This window comes from Doryrhamphus excisus, unplaced genomic scaffold (assembly GCF_030265055.1).
Source record: "Doryrhamphus excisus isolate RoL2022-K1 unplaced genomic scaffold, RoL_Dexc_1.0 HiC_scaffold_26, whole genome shotgun sequence".
NCBI lineage: Eukaryota > Metazoa > Chordata > Actinopteri > Syngnathiformes > Syngnathidae > Doryrhamphus > Doryrhamphus excisus.
Window position 1 is genome coordinate 1,220,024 of NW_026652244.1, and position 22,494 is coordinate 1,242,517.

At 46.5% G+C, this 22,494-nt stretch overlaps 3 non-coding genes across 3 annotated transcripts; all 3 read left to right on the plus strand.

Moving 5' to 3' along the window:
* The first annotated feature begins 14,010 nt into the window (after window positions 1-14,010).
* trnae-cuc (transfer RNA glutamic acid (anticodon CUC)) lies at window positions 14,011-14,082 on the plus strand. The gene has a single exon. It is a non-coding gene; the product is annotated as a tRNA-Glu (tRNA).
* A 1,053-nt stretch (window positions 14,083-15,135) lies between these two features.
* On the plus strand, window positions 15,136-15,209 carry trnat-cgu (transfer RNA threonine (anticodon CGU)). Its single transcript has one exon. It is a non-coding gene; the product is annotated as a tRNA-Thr (tRNA).
* Window positions 15,210-16,737: 1,528 nt separating this feature from the next.
* LOC131119394 (U1 spliceosomal RNA) lies at window positions 16,738-16,901 on the plus strand. The gene has a single exon (XR_009126344.1). It is a non-coding gene; the product is annotated as a U1 spliceosomal RNA (small nuclear RNA).
* The last annotated feature ends 5,593 nt before the right edge of the window (window positions 16,902-22,494 follow it).

Here is a 22,494-nt window from a genome sequence, read left to right on the forward strand (position 1 = left end):
CTGGTGCAAGTTCGTTGTACTCCCATGTCTCGTTCTAGCATTCCTTGTCATCGCCTCGCCTGGTTCTCGACCCTCGCCTGCCTTTCGACCTCTCCTTCTGCCTGCCGCTCTTGGATACCTTTGCCTTATTGGACTGACTTCCCGTGTACCGACCCTCACCAACGTGTAGAACCTTACCTCGTGTCGTGCCTGCCAATTCTGCCTTTGGGTCCTCCTCCCCACGTCCTGCCCCTGACACTTTCAAAGGAACTTGGACCTTTTAAGTGTTGCAAATGACATCCTGACATGACGACTATGAGTGCGACACACCGACAGCAGGGTTCTTCATGGGGGACAGTGGACTGTGACAAAAATTTTAATTGACTGAAATTTAAATGTGTTAATTGTTCTTTCAGGGTTGTTCTTGTGTTGTGGAGAGACATCAACTACTATGAACTATTCCAGCCTAACCTTCATTGTTCCACATTAGGAAAGCACATTCTCCGGGAGGAGGAGAAGACAAATGTCATATGTGGCCGAAACATGACATCTTTTTTGTTTAAAACTGTTTAACAGTACTAACATGTATTAACATTAACACTGTAACACTTGAAGTCATTCACACACCTGGCAGGGTGTGTCATCATTTTAACTTCAGTTTGTTCCACAGGACACTTCTTCAGGATCCACAGTTTGAATTGTTGAACTTTGTTTGATGTGTCCAGCTTCACACATTACTGTTTACAGATAACCATCATTTGATTTTACAGGGAACTGCCAATGCTTTTGGAAGTTGACACATGGGAAATACATGTGTCAAAAGGGGGGAGATTGTCATTTTGTTGAATAATCATGGTTAACAATTGGACATGATATATTTTTTTGCTAGAATTGGTTTTCTCCAAAACCAAAGTGAGTGAAACAAAGGTAGGTATGAGTTCCAACATTAGAGGTTGATAATGATCAGTGATCAGCAGTAGTATTGACACTCCATGGATTGTACAACATGCTGAAGATTTTGGTAAGTTACTGTATCTTGTTTTTTCTTGACTATATTATAGTATTTGGTACTTTGCCTTCCATAGTGCCAATGGTCATGCTAATGAGAGCAAATGGTTCATTGAAACCCAAATTTCCAGCTGTGAGCAAGGAACACTACTACAGTGTGACAATGTCCATCTTAATGCAAATTCAGACCAGATGGTTTAAATTCAGTGAAACCTTGTGTTGTTTGGCAAAAACTTAAATGCAGAGGGTGGATGTTAAAATTAAAGTCAAAATAGATATTGGTGGCATGATGGCAGAGTGCTGTCTCACAGCAAGAAGGTTTGAGAACCTTTCTGTGTGGAGTTTCATGTTCTCCTCATGCTTACGTGGGCTTTCTCCTGACGATTAGAAAATTTTAAGGCTCATTTACAATCAACGTCAATGGCCAAAATATGAACAAAGTGTCGTATTCAGTCAGACACTACATGATGGTTGCCTACTGCTCTTAGGTTGCCTACTGCTCTCGAGATTAGTCATGTGTAGGGAACACATCTGACATGTATCACGTAGATGGTAAAATGTTGTGTTGCTCATTCATTTCTTTCTATGTTCTTGGTGGGTGTCGAGTGACCTGACATCTGTCATGGAGAGGACGTGTTGGAGTTCCAGCAGAGGGAAGACTCCACTGTCAGCGTGGTCAAATGAGAGACCTGCACACAGATCGGTCAAGGCAGAAAGACCTACCTAAACAGAATGGAAGAAATGTCCATGACGCACTCAACCTTCTCAACTGCGTGTTTGGATGGAGCTCACGAGTTTGCACCGCAAGCTCCGGCAACCTAAGAACAAATGCTTCAATCAAGAGGATTGGCTGGCTGACTGACTGATTGAATACAACACAATAGAACAACAGCAAACCATCAACAGAGGCACAAGGACTTCGACATAATTTGGATTCTCATTGGGATCGCGGGTAGGCTGGAGTCTATCCCGGTTGACTTTGGGCAAGAGGATGCACTGACTGCCAACCAATCTCATGGCAGACACCAAATGAATTGAACTGACTGTCGATCAACACCTCCACCATCTATCGCAACAATTGAACACATTACAACACGGTTTTCCACATTCCGAACTTTCATGATAATTAATTTACTGACAACCCTGGTCTGATGTTTGTTTATCTGTAAATGTTCTGTAATTCGTGATTAATTAATAATCAAAAGGGAGGAGTGTGATGGGAAAATTTATATTTCACAGGTATAACATAGGTTACACATTGTTTGAATTACTTTAAGGCCTTTTGTGGACCTTCAACATTTGTATCCGAGCACATCCTGCTGTTCCTTCAAAGATGGTGGCACAGCAGGATGCTATCTGTAACCTGGGGTTAGGGGCAGTGTCGGAGGAGGTCATTCTTTGATCAAAGCTTTACCTTCATGGGAAAAGGGGACATCAGGATGTCCCACCAAATGGCTGACCCTAGGAGGTTGTCTCACATGGGTGTGACAAACCGTGCCAGAAGAATGGGTGTGAAGGCTAACCCCCATACATGAGGGTGGCATCGGGGGAGTGACAAGAAAGTCTCTTTTCTATTGTAATGTAATTCATTTGCATGCTATGGAGTATAAAAGTTCCCGCCAAGAGACCACTCTGGGCCAGACACCTACAGACAGCCATGCATACTGTGTGTTGTCTGACCCCTTTGTTTTGCAAAGGTAATAAAAACTGCCAGAGCTATGTATTTATTTCAGGCATTCTCTATCCTACTTAGGATGATAGAAATTTTTTCCACAACAGTCCCATGCAAACCACACAGTCCTGGTTGGTGGTGTTTGCTGCTTGCTCTGCCATGAGTAACCAGTTGTTGTTTTGGCCAGAAATACCAGTAAATACTTGGAACTAATCATCAGTGGTTTGAAGTACAGCTACTTTAACACCTGCTCTAATTGATGCCCTGGTTAATTCTGGTCTCTGTAGTTTTGCTGAGTAAGTCTGGCATAACTGAATTGGGTAACACGTAGCCTGTCCTCCATTGGCATAACAAGAATTCCCAACAGGTGCATCCCAACCACACACATGAAGTATCTTTGGTTGGAATTGGGCTTAGGAGCTGTCCTGATGTCAAATCTACAGTCAAAACTAAAGTCTTACCTTGGTTTTTCTCAACAAGTGACATTAGTGGCCTCTGATGTTTAGCGTAACTAGTTTTAGTATATGACGACCAGTCGTAACCTTGAGGATCTGCCACTAGTGTTTCCCAACCCCCTTTTCTATCATTAATCATGTACCAAGGACTCCCATCTGGCTTAGCATATACTCCCCTGTGACGTAAGTGCTTAACTGTTAGAGTGATGACTGTAGTTTTATTTTGTGGAATACATACTCTGAGCAGACTAAAATGTTGGTGTTGGCCACAAGCAGGATCCGTGATGTTTTGTTTTATGTTTAGGTCAGAAAAACGTCGCCTGTCCGGTTGTTGCAGCTGGTCATGAAGGAGTAAGCCTGTGCCTGTAATGATCATTCCAATAGCCACTGTAACCAATAATGCTATGCCTATTTTAACGTAGGCCATGTTGACAGGTATTCCCCGGCTCCCTCTAAAGTCCTACAAGGCTGTGGACAATCTTCACCGGGTTTGAGACGACTACACACTAAAAGTGCAGCCCCCTTTGTAGTCGGACTTTACCTTGCAGGACGGTAGGAACCCAAAGAAACCCTCCCAACAAGCCCTTTTTATTTATTATTATTATTATTATTATTATAATAAGTACCACAATGCTGTGGTAATGACGCACATAAGAACTCCTACACTGAAAATCACGATAGAAGCAGTTAATTTAGTCATGTTGTAGAACCTTTTTACAATGAGTTACGTAAATGAAACGGATGATGTTTGCTCATCATTATTTTGTTTGTCTAATTTGTTGATATTTTGCAACATTTTTCTCATATAATCTGCTAGGTTGCTATCTTCATTCGTTTCCCATTCATTTTTAAAGTATGGTAATCGGTATGGTCGCCCAAACATAATTTCATAAGGTGTTAACCCGTTGGTACTAGTTATGTTAATGTGTAGTTTGACCAAGTCTAGGCACTGAGTCCATTGTCTGCCTGTTTCTTCCATGCATTTCTTTCATCTATTTTTTATTGTTCCATTCATTCTTTCTACTAGTCCTGCACTCTGTGGGCGATAACCACAATGTCGTTTTAAATCAATATGAAATGCTCTGCCTATGTTATCTATAATCTGGTTTACAAAATGTGAGCCATTATCGCTATATATTTTTTCTGGAATACCATATCTTGGTATAATGTCTTTACACAATGCTTTTGCTACTATAAGTGCATCTGGATGTTTTGTTGGAAATAGTTCTATCCATTTAGAAAATGAGTCTATTATAACCAAACAGAATTTTTTACCTTCGCTTTGATTTAATTCGATAAAATCCATGTGTATATGTTGAAATGGATAGCTTGGTTTAGGAAACTGACCTCTTTGTGGACGTAAATTACCTTGTGCGTTATATTTAGCACACACTAAACGAGCTCTACAAAAATTTTTTGAATAGGAATGAAACCCATATGTAGTGTAGACAGCTGATATTAGGCTCACCATGCCTCCTGTTGAGACATGCGATTTCCCATGACTCAACAATGCAGCCCAGTTGTCAGCTGCTTGTGCAGAGTAATGTTGGGATAAAGCATCAGCTTTTAAAATTTGATCATACAGCATAATCTACAGCATAACCAGTTCTCGTTTTTCCCTGATCATCCTTTCGTGATGAACCGTCTACAAACAGAATATGGCCTTCAGGTAAGGGTGTATCCTGTAAGTCTGGCCTACTCTTAGCAGCTTGTTCAGCCAAGGCTTGACAGTCATGAGGACTGCCATCCTCACTAGTAGGTATAAGCGTTGCTGGATTCAAGGCTGTACACCGTTCTATTGTCAAGTGTGGTTGAGACAACAGAATGGACATGCACGACAAATGTCTTGCAGGTGACAAGAAGGTCATTTTGGTTTGTAATAGCAAAGCGGAGACAGCATGAGGAACCTTTAACACCAAAGGATGAAAAAGGACCACATCCGCACTTGATGTAACAGCCAAAGATGCAGCAATCACCGCTCTAACGCAGTGGGGCATTGCGCGAGCGACAGCATCTAATTTAGTTGAATAGTATGCCACAGGACGTAACTTACTGCCATGCATTTGAGTTAGGACAGATGTCATAAAATTGTCACGTCCGGTTGCCCTTGTTTGTGCTTCTTTCTCCCTCCTGTCATTTTCTGTTACTCCAGATCTGTTGCACCTGGCTGGAGGCGGAGCCGTTGAACGCACCTGAAGCTGATGACCCCCATCCTGTATTTAAGCTCACCTCTAACTGCTGGCCGTCGCTGGATTATTCGCCTTCGTCACCCGATGCTACCAAACCCTGTTACTCTAGTTTATGCGTTCAGCGGCTCGAGCCTCCACCAGCCCTGCTCTATATATATATATATTCTTTTTCCATGGTGTACCCCTTTTCTACACCATCGCCTTTTGTTACCCTTTTGGACTCAATAAACTGTTTGACTGTACTCACCTGCCTCCTGCCTCCGCGTCTGGGATCCTGGCCCAACCAAGCCGTGACAGAATAATCCAGCCAACAGAATGGACCCCGTCGACGCGGACCCCGTCAAGGAATCCCTTCGTCTCCAAGCCTTGCGCCTGTCCCAGCAGGAGGAACAGTTCGGCGTACTTGGAGCTAGCATGCACAACCTAGCAGAGCGTCAAGACGCCCGCATGGCCGCACTCAAGGCTCAGCTCGGCGCCATGCTGTCCGCCATTCAGGTCCACCCGGCTCTCACAGCACCACAAGCGCCGGATCCTCCTCCTCCCTCGGTCGCAGTCTCCAGCCCGGCAGCCCCGTGTCCCCTGCTCTCAAGACCGGAGCGATTCTCCGGGGACTCAGGTGACGTGCACACCTTTTTAACCCAGTGCGAGCTACATTTCGAGCTCCAAGCTGCCGCTTACCCTACGGAGCGCGCCCGAGTGGCCTTCGCCACCTCCCACCTCACGGGCAAGGCGGGGGCCTGGGCCACGGCCGAATGGAGCCGACGCTCAGCCATCTGCTCCTCCTTCTCCACTTTTGCGAGGGCATTGGAGCAGGTTTTCCAACGAGACCCTCCCGGCCGCGAGGCTGCCCTCTCCCTCCTGAGGCTTCGCCAGGGCAGGCGTCGCGTATCCGATTACGCCATCGAGTTCCGCGCGCTCGCGGCAAAGAGCGACTGGAACCCTTCGGCCCTTCTGGACGTCTTTTCCGATGGGCTCGCTGAGCGGATAAGGGACCATATGATTCCACTGGAGACGCCGGGTGAGCTGGGCGACCTGATCGCCCTGGCGGTGCGCATCGAGAAGCGCCTGGACTTCCGGGAGCAAGACAGGCTGCTCCGACGTGCCGACCCCCCCTTCGCCTGGGGCTCCTTCGATGTTCTCCCCTCTGACGGCAGGCAATCCATTCCCTCGGGCACGCCCCCTATGCTGGCGTTGGAGGAACCCATGCAGCTTGGTGGTCATCGCCTCACGTCGGCCGAGAGGAAGCGTCGGGTGCGGCTCCACCTCTGCCTCTACTGTGGCCATGCGGACCACACGATCTCCCGCTGTCCCGTCCGCCCGGACAGCCAACGCTCCCAAGCGTCGGCCAAGCTTCTTCCTGGTTCGCCGGTGGAGCCTCCGACCACGCCCACTTCCGCGATCACGCCAGCGACCAATCGACTACAGTTGCCAGGTACACTCTCTTGGTCGGATATCTGTGTTGATATCACGGCATTTATTGACGCTGGCTCGGACGACTGTTTCCTCGACGAGGCGTTTGTTGTTAATTCTTCTATTCCTGTGATACCGTTATCCTCTGCCAAAGTTGTTCGTTCTCTGGATGGGCGTCATCTGGCTAACGTCACTCACCAGTCCCGCCCCCTTTCGCTCCGCCTGGCAGGCAATCACATTGAGAACTTGACTTTTTTTATCATTCCCTCGCGCTCCGCCCCGGTAGTATTAGGGCTTAATTGGTTGAGCAGGCACAATCCCCACATAGACTGGTCTAAACCAGCTATCGCTAGCTGGAGCATTTTTTGTCACACGCACTGTATCAGGGGGGCGTGTCCCCGTCCCTCAGACACTCGCGCCCCCGCACCAGAGAGGATCGACCTTACTTCGGTTCCTCCTGTCTATCATGACCTTCGAGACGTTTTCAGCAAGCACAGAGCCATGTCACTCCCCCCGCACCGTCCGTACGACTGTTGCATTAATCTCCACCCCGGCGCCGCGCTCCCTTCCTCGCGGCTGTATAACGTGTCTAAGCCTGAGAGGGAGGCTCTCGAAGATTACATATCTTCCTCGCTCGCCGCTGGTCTCATTCGCCCTTCTTCCTCCCCGTTAGCTGCCGGTTTCTTTTTTGTCGAGAAGAAGGATAAGTCACTCCGCCCTTGTGTTGATTACCGCGCTCTTAATAACATCACGGTCAAGAACAAATACCCACTCCCATTATTGGATTCCGCATTTAATTCCCTCAGTTCTGCTAAGTTCTTCACGAAACTTGATCTCCGCAACGCTTACCACCTCGTCCGCATCCGGAAGGGGGACGAGTGGAAGACCGCATTTAACACCCCCATTGGCCATTTTGAATACCTCGTCATGCCTTTTGGTCTCACCAATGCACCCGCCGTTTTTCAGTGTCTTATTAATGACGTACTACGCGATATGCTTGGTCGCTTCGTTTTTGTTTATCTGGATGATATTTTGATTTTTTCGGACTCTCTTGAGGAACACACCCAGCAGGTGCGGCTGGTATTACAGAGGCTCCTTGCCAACAGACTTTTTGTCAAGGCGGAGAAATGTACTTTCCACGCTCCCTCTGTTTCTTTTCTGGGGTTCATTGTGGAGAAGGGGCAACTCCGAGCCAACCCTGCCAAGATCCAGGCTGTGGTCCAGTGGCCCCCTCCTACATCAAGGAAGGACCTTCAAAGGTTTCTGGGCTTCGCTAATTTTTACCGCCGCTTTATTCAGGACTTCAGTCGGGTTGCAGAACCTTTGAACCGTCTCACATCCCCTAAGAGTCCGTTTGTATGGACCCCAGATGCCAATGCCGCTTTTGAAGACCTTAAATTGCGTTTCACCTCGGCTCCTGTCCTGGCTCACCCTGACCCCTTGTCTCAATTTTTTGTCAAGGTTGATGCGTCCGACACCGGCGTGGGGGCTGTCCTCTCCCAGCGCTCCACCACCGACCACAAGTTGCACCCCTGCGCCTTCTTCTCACGTCGCCTGACCCCGGCAGAGAGAAATTACGACATCGGCAATAGGGAATTATTGGCCGTTGTCTTGGCGCTGCAGGAGTGGAGGCACTGGCTGGAGGGTTCTGAGGTCCCTTTTGTTGTTCTCACGGACCATAAAAACCTGGCCTATCTCCGTTCGGCTCACAGGCTCAACCCCCGGCAGGCACGATGGGCGCTTTTCCTAACCCGTTTTGACTTTTCCCTGACCTTCCGCCCTGGCTCCAGAAACGGCAAGCCCGACGCCCTCTCCAGGATGTACTCCCCACCCTTGGACGCTCCTCCCAAGGAGACCATCCTTCCTCAGTCCCGTATCCTGGGGGGACTTCAGTGGGAGGTAGAGAAGCAGGTAATGGATGCCATGGTGGACTCCTCCCCCCCGAGTGACTGCCCGGCCGGGCGTCTGTTCGTGGTCCCGGGCCTCCGCTCTCAGGTCCTTCGCTGGGCGCATGAGTCCAAGCTCGCCTGCCACCCTGGAATTGCACGCACCATCTTCCTCCTGTCTCAGCGCTTCTGGTGGCCTTCCCTGCGGGCTGACGTCAGGGAGTTTGTGGCCGCCTGTACTACCTGTGCAAGAAATAAACCGTCCCATCAGGCTCCAGCCGGTCTTCTGCGCCCTCTGCCCATCCCCACCCGGCCGTGGTCCCATGTGGCTTTGGACTTTGTAACGGGTCTTCCCCCTTCCAACGGCAACACAGTCATCCTCACCATCGTCGACAGGTTCTCGAAGATGGCCCATTTTGTTGCCCTCCCCAAACTCCCTTCGGCGCTCGAGACAGCTCAACTCCTGGTCCACCATGTCTTCAGGCTCCACGGCATCCCCCTCGATGTGGTCTCTGACCGGGGTCCCCAGTTCTCCTCGGCAGTTTGGAGGGCTTTTTGCAGGGCCATGGGGGCTACCGCCAGCTTGTCGTCAGGCTACCACCCGCAGACGAACGGCCAGTCTGAGCGAGCTAACCAGGACTTGGAGGCTGCCATTCGCTGCGTTTGCCACCAGCAGCCCGCCTCTTGGGCCATCAACCTGCCGTGGATAGAGTATGCCCGCAATTCCCTCGTCTGCTCGGCCACAGGCCTTTCGCCTTTCCACGGAGCGTATGGGTACCAGCCCCCAGCTTTTCCTTCACTGGAGGCAGAGTCTGCAGTCCCTTCCATCTCTGCCCACCTACGCCGTGCTCGCCTGGCTTGGCGAAACACCCGGAAGGCCCTGGCACGCACAGCCGAGCGCAACCAGCGTCTGGCCAATCGCCACCGCTTGCCGGCCCCCGAATACAAACCTGGCCAGAGGGTATGGCTGTCGACTCGGGACTTGCCCCTCCACACAAACTCCAGGAAACTACAGCCCAGATTCATCGGTCCTTACCCTGTGGAACGGGTCATCTGCCCCTCCTCTGTCCTGCTGCGCCTCCCAGATGCCCTGGGAATACACCCCACCTTCCACGTCTCCCTCATTAAACCTGTCAGCGTCAGCGACCTCAGCCCTCCGGAGGTGCCGCCACCTCCTCCCAGGCTAATAGACGGCCACCCGGCTTTCTCGGTCAAGGCCATTTTGGATGTGAGAAGAAGGGGCAGGGGTTTCCAGTACTTGGTCGACTGGGAGGGGTACAGCCCCGAGGACCGCTCATGGGTTTCTCGTGCCCTCATTTTGGATCCTAAACTGCTCTCTGACTTTTACAGCCGCTTCCCGGAGAAGCCAGGTAGGCCGCCAGGTGGCGCCCATCCTTAAGGGGGGGATACTGTCACGTCCGGTTGCCCTTGTTTGTGCTTCTTTCTCCCTCCTGTCATTTTCTGTTACTCCAGATCTGTTGCACCTGGCTGGAGGCGGAGCCGTTGAACGCACCTGAAGCTGATGACCCCCGTCCTGTATTTAAGCTCACCTCTAACTGCTGGCCGTCGCTGGATTATTCGCCTTCGTCACTCGATGCTACCAAACCCTGTTACTCTAGTTTATGCGTTCAGCGGCTCGAGCCTCCACCAGCCCTGCTCTATATATATATATATATATTCTTTTTCCATGGTGTACCCCTTTTCTACACCATCGCCTTTTGTTACCCTTTTGGACTCAATAAACTGTTTGACTGTACTCACCTGCCTCCTGCCTCCGCGTCTGGGATCCTGGCCCAACCAAGCCGTGACAAAAATGTGCTTTACAATCGACCATTTGGTAAAAGGTTTTACTATAGTCAGGTAGAGCTAGCGTAGAGGTGCTAACCAATGCTTGTTTGAGATCACAAAAGGCCTTTTCTGCCTCAGGAGTCCATTTAAGATTATCTGTCATTTTTATATCTTCAGTATACATTATGGCCTGCAATGGAGCTGATATTTCAGAATAATTAGGTACCCACATCCTGCAATAATTTGTAAGTCCTAGAAAGGACATCATTTGTTTTTTTGTTTGGGGTTTGGGTGCTCGCAGGATAGCTGTTTTCCTATCTTCTAGAATAGTTCTTCCACCTGCACTTAATTGGTGACCTAAGTATTTAACTTTTTCTTTACAGAATTGCAATTTAGCCTTGCTAACTTTGTGTCCTTCTTCTGCTAAATGTTTTAAGGTTGCCAAAGTGTCAACCTCACAATCTTCTTTCGTTTTTGATGCAATAAGTATGTCATCTACATACGTGAGTATCTGACTATTCCTTGGATTTAAAGTTGGTGGATTAAAAGTTGACAAACTTGCATTCATCACTTGAGAGTATATCGTGGGACTTTCACAGTAACCTTGAGGTAATCTTGTATATGTATATCGCTTCCCTCTAAAAGAGAAAGCGAACCAAAATTGACTGTCTTTATCTACTGGAACTAAAAAGAATGCATTACTAATGTCTACTACCATAAAGTATGTAGCGTCTGACCTTAAATAATTCAAAAGAGTATGTGGGTCAGGTACAAATGGCACCCTCTGAATTACTGCATTATTTACTTCTTTTAGATCCTGTACCAACCTCCAACCAACAGAAGGGGGAGTCTTTTTAACCGGAAAAATGGGTGTATTACACGGTGAATCTGGGCATTCAATTAGTATTTTAGCTGTTATCAATTCAACAATCACAGGTTTTATTCCTTCATATGCATCTGGTTTCAACGGGTATTGACGCACACAAGGTCTGTGTTCAGTTTTTGCTCTAATCTGTACTGGTAATGTTCCCTTAATTAATCCTACGTCCGATGGTCCTTTTGACCATAGTGTTTCGGGAATACCGTTTAAGTACTCCTCCTCTTCACCGGTTAATAAATATTGTCACTCTATTTTATCTTGTAAATGTCTCCTCGGCCATGCCCTTGACTTCGGTCTATATACATATATTCCTCTTCCTCCATTAGGTCCACTAGCCTGGAAATACTTTTAAACATCTTCCGCATTGAAGGTGTCTAGTTTTTGCATTTTCAATCAAATGTAAAATAGCATGCATTTACAAAAAGGCCCACAGTCTTTCATTCATCATTGTCTCTTTTAGGAAAAGACACATGAAGAATGGAATCATTGACATAAAAAATATTCTACTCAAAAAAAGTAAAGGGCTCCCAGGTAGCGCTGATATGCCCAAACACAAATATTTTGGTGTTATATATAACTAATATTGGCCCTCAAGTAATTTTTACTTCTTAATTCATTTTGAAGCAAAAGGGGTGTGTCCTGCGTGAGACAGGAAGGTCCCCTAGACATAAACAATAATGGCACCAATAACTAACAGACACACATACACTAATATTTACGATTAAAGTGGTATACCATAAGCCGTTTTTTTTTGTTTTCTCTTCGTGCCTGGTGAGACACGGCGTAGAGCCTGCTCTACGGATTATTTTTCTTTTCTAGATTGTCTTTTCGGCACAACAGGTCACATGCTCACCTGTGCTGAGTTTTTTATTTTTTCTATTTTTTTAATTTATTTTTTTTGTTTGTTTTTGTGATATCACATCCGCGGTACAACAGGTACTGTTGGGTATCCTGTTGGATTTTTTTTTCCTATTTTTCTGCCACCCTGTACTCTTTTTGTCTATTCTTTTTCCCTGTCTCTCTCTGCCCTGCTATTTTCATCCATACGTAAGTATGCTGAATACCTTCTTTGTTCATTTGTTTTTCCTTACAGTTTGTTTTGTTTCTGATTTTTTTGCTGTAAGTCTTTTATTCCTGCCGTAGAAAGTTTGCCATTAAAATCGTATTGTTTTATCCAATACAGTAACGGTTTTAACGCATCTGGATCCTGTTTTTCTACCATTATCCAATCTTTGCATTCTAGACTGTCTATTACTTTTTTACGTTGTTTACTTTGCCCTTTTCCCATTTTGACAATTTGGTCCCAACTAAGATGAGTGCTCCTAGGGAGTCCTAATAGTTGGGGATGTTCTTAGTGAGGTGGTGATCAATGCCTTATTGTGGTAATTGTCAAGCTTCTACCCCGGTGAGGGCGGACAATTCTTGCCTTTGCATCCACAACAAGTCACCACTTACAATCTCACTGTTTGGTATGGAGTTCGAAACCTAGTGGTAATCTTACTCCCATTCACACACACATGTTCACACACCTTTAACGCGTTTTCCTTTTGCCAGAGGACGCCGCCGCCCTTGCAGAATTTAACTGTATCCTTTTCAACAGGCGAGTCTGCCCTCGCTTGCAGAATTTAACTGTATCCTTTTCAACAGGCGAGTCTGCCCTCGCGGGGACTTTAACTGGTCTTTGTTTACCTGATAGAGTCTAGAATTGTCAGGGTTTGGTACACTTCTATTTTTCAGCACAGAGGACTCTGCCGTCCTGTGTAGAATTTAACTAGTCTGTTTCAACTAGGGGCGTCTACCCACCTACGGAATTTAACTGTCTGACCTGCAGGGTTTTTATACCTTATCGCCTAACTCGTCACCCCTTGAATACCGGTATTTTATTTCACTCGTCACACATTCCTTTTTTAAGTGAAATATTCTACTCACGTCTCCGTGTTCCTGGATCTCCGTCAACCGTCGGATCCCAGCCCCGGAAAGGGTATTGGTCGCTGTGGCCACAGACTTGCCTGGATCTCTCTCCCACGCTGGAATTGTCGGGTCTGTTGGAATCCGGCTCGAAGGACCAATTTAATGTTAGGGTTAAACCCAAAACATTATCACTAACTGTGAAAGAAGACACAAAGACGTGAGATATAGGCTTGCAAGGAGAGTGATCAGAGACTGTTCAGTAACATTCATCCAACCTACTCTGAAAAACAGTCTCTGCTCTCCTTCTTTTATTAAAGTTTAGGTGTGCCCTATTACATAGGTCTCAATCGTCTAAGGGAGGGGGAACAGTTCACACGGTTGAGACTGGTTTCAACATCAAGCATATTTTGAGAAAGCAAAGACAGATAGGAGACATCAAGCTTATTTTGAGAAAGCAGAATGTCTCAAGGAGACATCCTGTTATTGAGTGTCTAAAGGAATGTGATGAGTTGTGCAAACGTGTGATCTATGTGCATGTAATAGTAACTTGGATAATATGAAGTAAGCTTATTGAATGTGCTTTATTCCAACAATATGTGTTTCAAAAACATTGTGCATTTGGACATTTGCGGGGCTAAGAAAACAGACCACATTAGCAAAACAAAAGAGGTTCGGGTCTAACATTTAAGGGAAGCGCTCTACTATCTGAGGTAATTCCCCTGCTGCTGCAATGTTGGCAGAGAAGGTCCAGTCACAGAACTATTTTGGTTCCTTTGCTGGAGTACGTCAAAGTGACACTGTCTCTGCCTTGCTGAGTGCAGACATAAGGCAGTTCCTGGTGGTCTAGTGGCTAGGATTCGGCGCTCTCACCGCCGCGGCCCGGGTTCGATTCCCGGTCAGGGAATTGACATTTGGGTAGGTTTTGACTGGAGATAGGATTTGTCTTCGGCCTCGGTCGAATGGTCGGGGTCATCTTGAAGCACAAACCGTTGTCATCCTGAAGCGACTGACAACAGAAATATAAACAAAACATGGACACACAATGGACAACACAATAAGACAAGGTCCTCGACTGAGAATGCTGTCAGGACTGGGTTTAGGGTGAGACAGAGCATTTGTCGGATGCTCAGGGATAGATCCTTGTTAGAATAAAATGTAGATAGAATGAATATAGCATCAGTTATCACCCTTATATCCATTTGCTTAGACAATAGAAAGAGTGTTTGAATGTGCTGAAGAAGAAATGTTCCTGTGACCCTGATCAGAGACCCCCAGCAACCCCCAGGTCCTGGAGGTGCCTGGATGCGCCAATCGCAGGTTACAAGCCAAACCTGTCAAGCCGTGATTGTGATTTCATGTTTTGTTGAAGAAAAGCCCATACTTTGTGGAACAATTTTCCCTACAAGGGAGAAACATTTGTCGATTTGGACAATTGTCAATATGCCCCCACTTTGGACACATTGTCTTGTGTCATTGTTTGGCAACTGCTTCACCAGTCCCCTTAAAGGGCTCACCCTTCATAGTGTAGTGGTTAGCACGTTTGCCTTACATGCAAAAGGTCCCTAGTTGGAAACTGGGTGGAAGCAAGGCCGTTCAATTCCTTCTTTCACAAAAAAATCAAGGTGACAAATGGGAACAAGGATATGTGCTTGATCCCTGAAGGTGTGTACACGGGCATCTGTCCCCAGTTTGGACACACAATCCATATTTCCCGGATGACTGATCAGGTGCGTCACTGGCCTGCACGAAGGGGCTTATAGGAAGGAGGTGGCCGCTGTGGTGTCGTTGCATGCAAACAACATCCTCATCCTTGACACAGCGAAGACCAAGGAGGAGAATAATTGTGGATTCGGTCCGCTTACACTGGCAGGATTTCACCAGTCCTGTTGAAAGCCTGGCCACTGGTGTGGTTTCCGTTATGCAGTAGTTCGCCTAACACTGAAGACACTCCTTCGCCGGCGCTGTGGATTAGTTGGTCAAAGTTCCTGTCTCGTAAACAGGAGGTCCTGGGTTCAAATCCCAGCAGTGCCTTGCATATGTGTTTCAGCGACTCCATTTTTTTCTCTCCAACATTTCAAGTAAATGTTTTGAATCAGACGTCATGTTCTGTTGAAGAAATATCCATCATTTCTGATGTCATATGTAGCATAAATGTCATAAGTACTACAATGCTCTCGACAAAGGCAAAAACATTGTGCATTTGGAGATTTGCGGGGCTAAGAAAACAGACCACATTAGCAAAACAAAAGAGGTTCGGGTCTAACATTTAAGGGAAGCGCTCTACTATCTGAGGTAATTCCCCTGCTGCTGCAATGTTGGCAGAGAAGGTCCAGTCACAGAACTATTTTGGTTCCTTTGCTGGAGTACGTCAAAGTGACACTGTCTCTGCTTTGCTGAGTGCAGACATAAAGCAGTCCCTGGTGGTCTAGTGGCTAGGATTCGGCGCTCTCACCGTTCGATTCCCGGTCAGGGAATTGCCATTTGGGTAGGTTTTGACTGGAGATAGGATTTGTCTTCGGCCTCGGTCGAATGGTCGGGGTCATCTTGAAGCACAAACCGTTGTCATCCTGAAGCGACTGACAACAGAAATATAAACAAAACATGGACACACAAGGGACAACACAATAAGACAAGGTCCTCGACTGAGAATGCTGTCAGGACTGGGTTTAGGGTGAGACAGAGCATTTGTCGGATGCTCAGGGATAGATCCTTGTTAGAATAAAATGTAGATAGAATGAATATAGCATCAGTTATCACCCTTATATCCATTTGCTTAGACAATAGAAAGAGTGTTTGAATGTGCTGAAGAAGAAATGTTCCTGTGACCCTGATCAGAGACCCCCAGCAACCCCCAGGTCCTGGATGTGCCTGGATGCGCCAACCGCAACCCTGCAGATGTTCACGTTAATCCTGCAAGAACGTGTCAAGATAAGAACTCATAAAACAATAAAAGTAATACACACACATACACACACATACACATAGAGAAACAAATACAGCTCGTGCAACTGCCACCCCTAGAGTTGCATGACCATGTAGTAGGGACCCCCAAAAGAGAATAAATAAAGAGGAGTTTGAACTGCATACTCAGTGGAGCGGCATGTCACTGGGTATGTGGTTTCACTCTCCTCGCTGCGAGTAACTTTGAATATTGTTGTCTGTCTCTTCTGTATTTCTGCATTTAAGTGTTTTTACAAGTGTCACAGGAGTTTGAACCTGACAACCCACTGACTCACAACGACCTTGCACATCTACACGTGTCAGGGTTCAACATATTGGCCTCTCATGTTACATGGTGTGACTAGGGACGTTGAGTCAGTACTTCAGTCTCCGCATTGAACGTCTGCAGCAACTGCACTAAGCCACTTGCTGCCGCTGCCTTTGCTCAGAATGAAGTCACAAGAGTGCCATACAGACTGACTCCTTGAGATAACCAGAGTCATGTCTCTGAATTTGGACACAGGTCAAGTGGCTGGGCTTGTTGTGGGCGACCTGATGAGACCACCACTCAGCATGTGGCATGTGCGAGAGACTAGTCCGGGCGGGACCGGTGCAACTCATACTTACCTGCCAGGGGAGATACCATGATCAAGAAGGTGGTTCACCCAGGGCGAGGCTCAGCCATTGCACATGGGTTGAGCTGACCTCTGCGAATTCCCCAAATGCGGGAATCTCGACTGCATAATTTGTGGTAGTGGGGGACTGCGTTCGCGCTCTCCCCTTATCCCGTGTTTAAAACAAGAGGCAGGTGCAGCACCGCGCCAAGCTCCTTGGCTTGCGAGTGCAGCCAGACCGAGCAAGAAACGACCAGGCCAGCACTACCAATGCTTGCTGGAAAGGTCTGCCCGTCCACGGGAGACAACCAACCAGCCGTGAGGCCGATCTGCTCTCAGTCAGGAAACCTCAATGAGAAACGGCAACAAGACAGAGAAAGAGCGTCGGCAACCATTTCGATTGATCTGAGTCTAAAGTTCAAGGTTTGCTCGCAGGCAAATTTGAAGCAGCGAGAATGAGCAATCCGCACCTCTGAGTAAGAGTTCATGGTTCTCACCCAAAAAACGATAGCTTGTAGCCGTAATCGTGTTGTTGTTTGTATTCTGTGTTTTGTCTGAGTCACGGCTGGTGTGTGTTGCTTTTTGCTGTTTTCTTGCCTGAAAGGACTTCTCGCTCAGCCAAAGCAAAGCCAGGTAAAAACGTAATCATTTGTACCTTTGTTGGAATAGTTGCATCTTGTGCCTGTAGTGACACTGCCTGCAGTGATGGTTATTTCACCACCACCACCTGCTCATACCCCATTGGAGCAGCAGCAACCACCTCCTGTGTCAAAAAACTCAAACAAAAACCATGTCTGTGCTGTGGCCAACCAAAATGAAAATATCAAGTGGATGGGACATCAACCACGACGTTCATCAACAAGGCCCTGTCAGATAATCTTATTGCTGCAGAAGGTCTGACAGACCCGAAGATGCCATTTAAAGATTTCAGTCAAACAGACTTCTTCCAGCGAGAGGTGGATGAGACAAGAAAAAGGGTGGAGGAAAAACAGCAGAAGAAGAGAAAGAGGGAGGAATCTCCTCCACCCCCTGTCCGAAAGTGCCTCTGCAGGATGCAGCTGAAGCAGGGCCGGAAAAGCCCCCGCATCCACACTGGCTTCAGAGAAGTACATCTACTGTCCTGCCAAAGTGTTCTCCATCTATAGAGAGCACAGGATGGGAAAAGAGATGAGCTGGAGGGAGTTCCAGGCCTCTCCGTTTTATGAAAAGGAGAAACAAAGGCGGCAAAATAAATGAACAATGTGTATATTCATTATTCATAACTGCTTACATGTAGATTTTTTTTATTATTATTGAGAGTGTTCTTGAGTGTGGCAACCTGATAAATAAATATTCTTTGTGACATTGCATTGATTTTGTATTTTATTTCAAGCACTGGTATCAATATAAGCCTGATAGGAATAATTTGTAATTATATAGGGATTAATTGGAAAAAAATAATATTGTGGAGAAGAAAACTGTGACTTGACTGCTGGCTTAGACGGGATTCAAATACCTGACTTCATTTCTCCAAAGTCTCTCTGCTTGTCTGACATCTGTCTCGCATCCTGATTGGCTGGCAGCAAATGTCAACAACACAAGCAATTGCACAGAGACTACATCAGCATCACTGCAGTAAGGTTTCAATAAGTTTCTACTTCTGACAGAAATGTGCAAATACTCAAGTGCTGTCCACCTTAACTGTCAGGTGGTCCGTTCTCTTACGTTTCAGGTGTCATTCTGAGTTCTACCCTTTTGCAGGAAAAAGAGCCTTTGTACTTTTTCACATGAACTCTAAAGAAAGGTATAAGCTGATATACACTGCATTGGCTGGGAATTGGACCCGGGCCTCCCTCTTGGCAAGCGAGAATTCTACCACTGAACCACCAATGCCACATGGGGTTGTACTGTCGGAGAAAAGTGGCTGAGCCTATGCAAAGTGGCGCTGAATGACAAAACATCACAATGTCATACTCTTTGGATTCAAGCACCTTCTGGCGTAACGGGATCCACAACAATCATGTCAGGTGTGGATGCACCGTAGACTCGTTTTTGAAGGGCAAGTGACAAAAAGAGGTACGTGGCTCAAAATTCAGCTGCCAAAGTTTCACGGACCAAGCACCCAGGTACTGCTGGGATTTGAACCCAGGATCTCCTGTTTATTAGACAGGCACTTTCACCAGTGAAGCCATAGCGCCAGCTGAGCATGTCAACCTGGCAATGCTGCCTTTACTCTTCTAGACAGTAACTGCTTGCAACGTTGAGACAACGCCATTTGTCGTGTGTCATTCGGTCAGCAGGTGGGGAATCCCGTATATATTTGGCACCGATACAAAGGGTTTACCTATTGGGAAGAATGCAAGGGCTCTCCAAAAGAGTCCAACATAAGTGTCACACGAGGGTCTGGAAATGGTCCCTGGGACTGACACAAATAACTAGGTTGTTAATCTGGACTAACATAACATAATACCCACATGGGAAACAAAACGCAGAGTGTGTGAATGCCTTTTAAAAAGTGGCCTCTGGAGGGTCAGGGTGGCCGAGTGGTCGAAGGCACTGCCTTCAGATTGCAGTCTCGAATGAGGCGTGGGTTCGAATCCCACTAGTGACAGCTTCTTGCATCTTGAAGTGGCGTCACCCTTCCTTCTAGAGTGGCCGAGGCTGTTACTCCTGGGCAGTAAACCAGGGGTGCTTTTCAAAATGTCTGCTGCTGAAAAGTGTACAAAGAAGACCTATTGTATCCCGGGGTCTTGCATTTCTCCTGAAAACAGGCTTTGTATCTCAACATGACCTCTGATAAAAAAAAGTATGGAAATACCAGTAGAGGACTGCTGGAATTGGAACCAATGAGCCCCTCTTTGCTAGACATGTAATTTGACCAACTAAAGCATCGTGCCTGTGAAGCATGCAAACTTGACTTGAATGGTGCCTTTAGTAGAAAAGGAAATCCTGTGCATCTGGCACGGACACAAAAACAGTTCACCAATGGGGAAACATGTTCATACAAGGGAGGGAGACCAAAGTGTCAATTGTCACCAGCGAAACACCCTCGAGAGGTAAACAAAACAGCATGTCAAAGCAGAGCGTCAACAATCCTCTCAGTCACCAAGACTGCAAGGAACAGATCAATGGGGGCAGTGGACCCCATTATCCTCTACCCAAAATTTAGACCACGAGTGCAGAGAATGCGGACCGTGAAGGAACAACAAAAGCCCCCGTCGACAACACCCTGCCCCTCATAACCCCCCGGCCCCATAACTAACAGCGCAGAACCCAGTGAACTGCGAAACACCCCCATCAAGGCAACCAACCGACCAGGTAAAGGTAAAGAAAACAGCATGGCACGGAGAATGCGGTCTGTTAAGGATGAGTTAGTCGATTTTAGCTGGAAACATTTGATGCAATGGTGTCCTGTGGTCGATTAGCTCAGTTGGTCAGAGCGTGGTGCTAATAAAGCCACGGTCATGGGTTCATTGGAGGAAGGAAAGAAATCGGGGCACAAACACCAGTCATGTTCTCGGTCGGTAACCTATCACTCACGTCGGGTCCACCGCACCACTACCAGAGGTCAGCCCTGAGGAGCGACCAGAAGAAGGCATCCACCAGTAAGGTAGAATTACACTAAGAGGTATTAATGCCGGGTTGTACAAATCGGGAACCTGTGGACATAAATTTACCGTTCGCCACTGTGCTGCTGAATATAAGCTTACTTTTGACATCTGTAACCTCGGGGTGCGCGAATGGCCTACAATTAGCCAATAAAACAAAGGATTCCTTGTAGAATTTAGGCAATCAATCCCGCTACCTCTCACATGCAAAGCAAGCGCTATACCATTTGAGCTAATTCCCCTGCTTTTCCTGAATTGGCAGAGAAGGTCCAGTCTCAGAACTATATTGGTTCTTGAATTAACTCAGAGCAAATGACTACTGGATCGTGGGAGGGAGCAAAGCAGTGGCTCAACATATTTGACAGTGCATCCCATGCCGGAAAGCTCGATGAGCCACAGAGGAACAAAAGATGGCTGACTTACCTCAAGACCACATTGAGCCTTCTCCACCAATTACCTATGGTGGCATGGATTGTTTTGGCCCCTTTCACACAAAACAAGGGCGTAAAGAACAAAAACAGTACAGTCTACTATTCACTTGTCTATGTTCTGGAGGTGTTCACATAGAGATGCTGGAGGACTTGACCACTGACTCATTCCAAGATGCTTCATTGCCATCAGAGGTGCTGTTTGGCACATCCGATCAGATCAGGGAACATACTTAGTTTGAACTAAAAATGAAATGGAAAAGTCTCTAAAGGAAATAAACACAGAAAGAGTAACAGAATACCTGGCAGACAAGCAATGCAACTTTGTCATAAATGCAAGCCATATGGGAGGTGTTTGGGAGCGCCAGATCAGAACCATCAAAAGCGTGCTCATTTCAGTCCCAGCAAACAGTGCTGGCAGGTTGAGTGATAGTTCCTTGAGAACCTTTCTTTAGGAAGCCATGTCTGTTGTGAATAATCACCCTCTTACTGTGGACAATGTAAACAACCCATGTGTCTGGAACCACTGACACCTAACCACCTGATTACCATGTAGTCATTTATTCCCATGCCACCACGTGTTTCCAAAATGGCGCTGCTGTCAAGTCAAACCCTTGTCCAAAATAATTTAGATAAGGCAGACAGGAAAAAAATAAATAAAAAGATAAATAAAAATAAAAAATACTTTTCATGGCCCTCATTAAGGGAATAATAAATTTTCGTTGCAATTAGCACCTTATTTTACTAAATTAAACACGGGAGATCAGGTGGGGAACATCTAAACCGGAAGTGGGAATCAGTTTTAAGCGCACCTGGGCGTCTGCATTAGGGCACTTCCTTTCTCAGCAGGTAAGGCTGCAGACAAGTGGTATCGAGAAGGTAGTCAGAACTGCACCCCAAACCTTGCGCAAACTGGAGCTATACAACACTGAAGAGGCAGCCGGTAAGAAATTCCTTTTAATATTAGCGCTGTGGTTTAACGCACCCGTGCCACGTAAGGCACGGCTTTTTTTTGGATGTGATGGCCGCTGGTGACGCGCGCCTCACTTTAGTTATTGGTACTAGATTAAAAGTATTAACACGGTGCAATTAGTTAGAAAGTGGGGTCTGGAACACCGTCGATCGCCTGTGTCGCGTAGGTGCACACGGCGGCTCGCGGTGGTTCATTTAATTGGCACCAATTGAGCTGATCAGCGAGCTTTGGGCATCGAAGGAACGCGCTATGCTCATTTCTTTTCAGTGGGCCTATATTATTTAGAGCTTTTATAATAATAATTTTAGTTACGTGGCAAGATGGGGGCAATGCAAATGGTTTAATAAATAGATCAAATAAAATAACGAAATAATGAAGTAAAGAATAAGTTAATAAATGCAGGTTAAGGGGACAAAATTATTCCAACCGTTGTTAAACTGTTTAATGGTTAATATACTGCTGAACATGATTTATATCTTATATAAATACTTGCATATGTATATTATTGAGCATATTATATATATTTAGAAATATGTATATTGTGTATACTTATACTTTCCCCTTTTTTTTTGTTGAAGGTTTTCACCTATGCACTATGTGCTACACTGCTGTGCTACACTACGCTGTGCTGTGCTGTGCTGTGCTGTACATTGTCACAACAAGACTTGTGCCTCACCAAATAAAACCCAAAAACAGCGAAAGCATCGAGTGAATCCAGTCTTTCCTCAGTGTGGCTACTCAGACCCCCTTTTTCAAGTTCAGGGGATGCGCAAG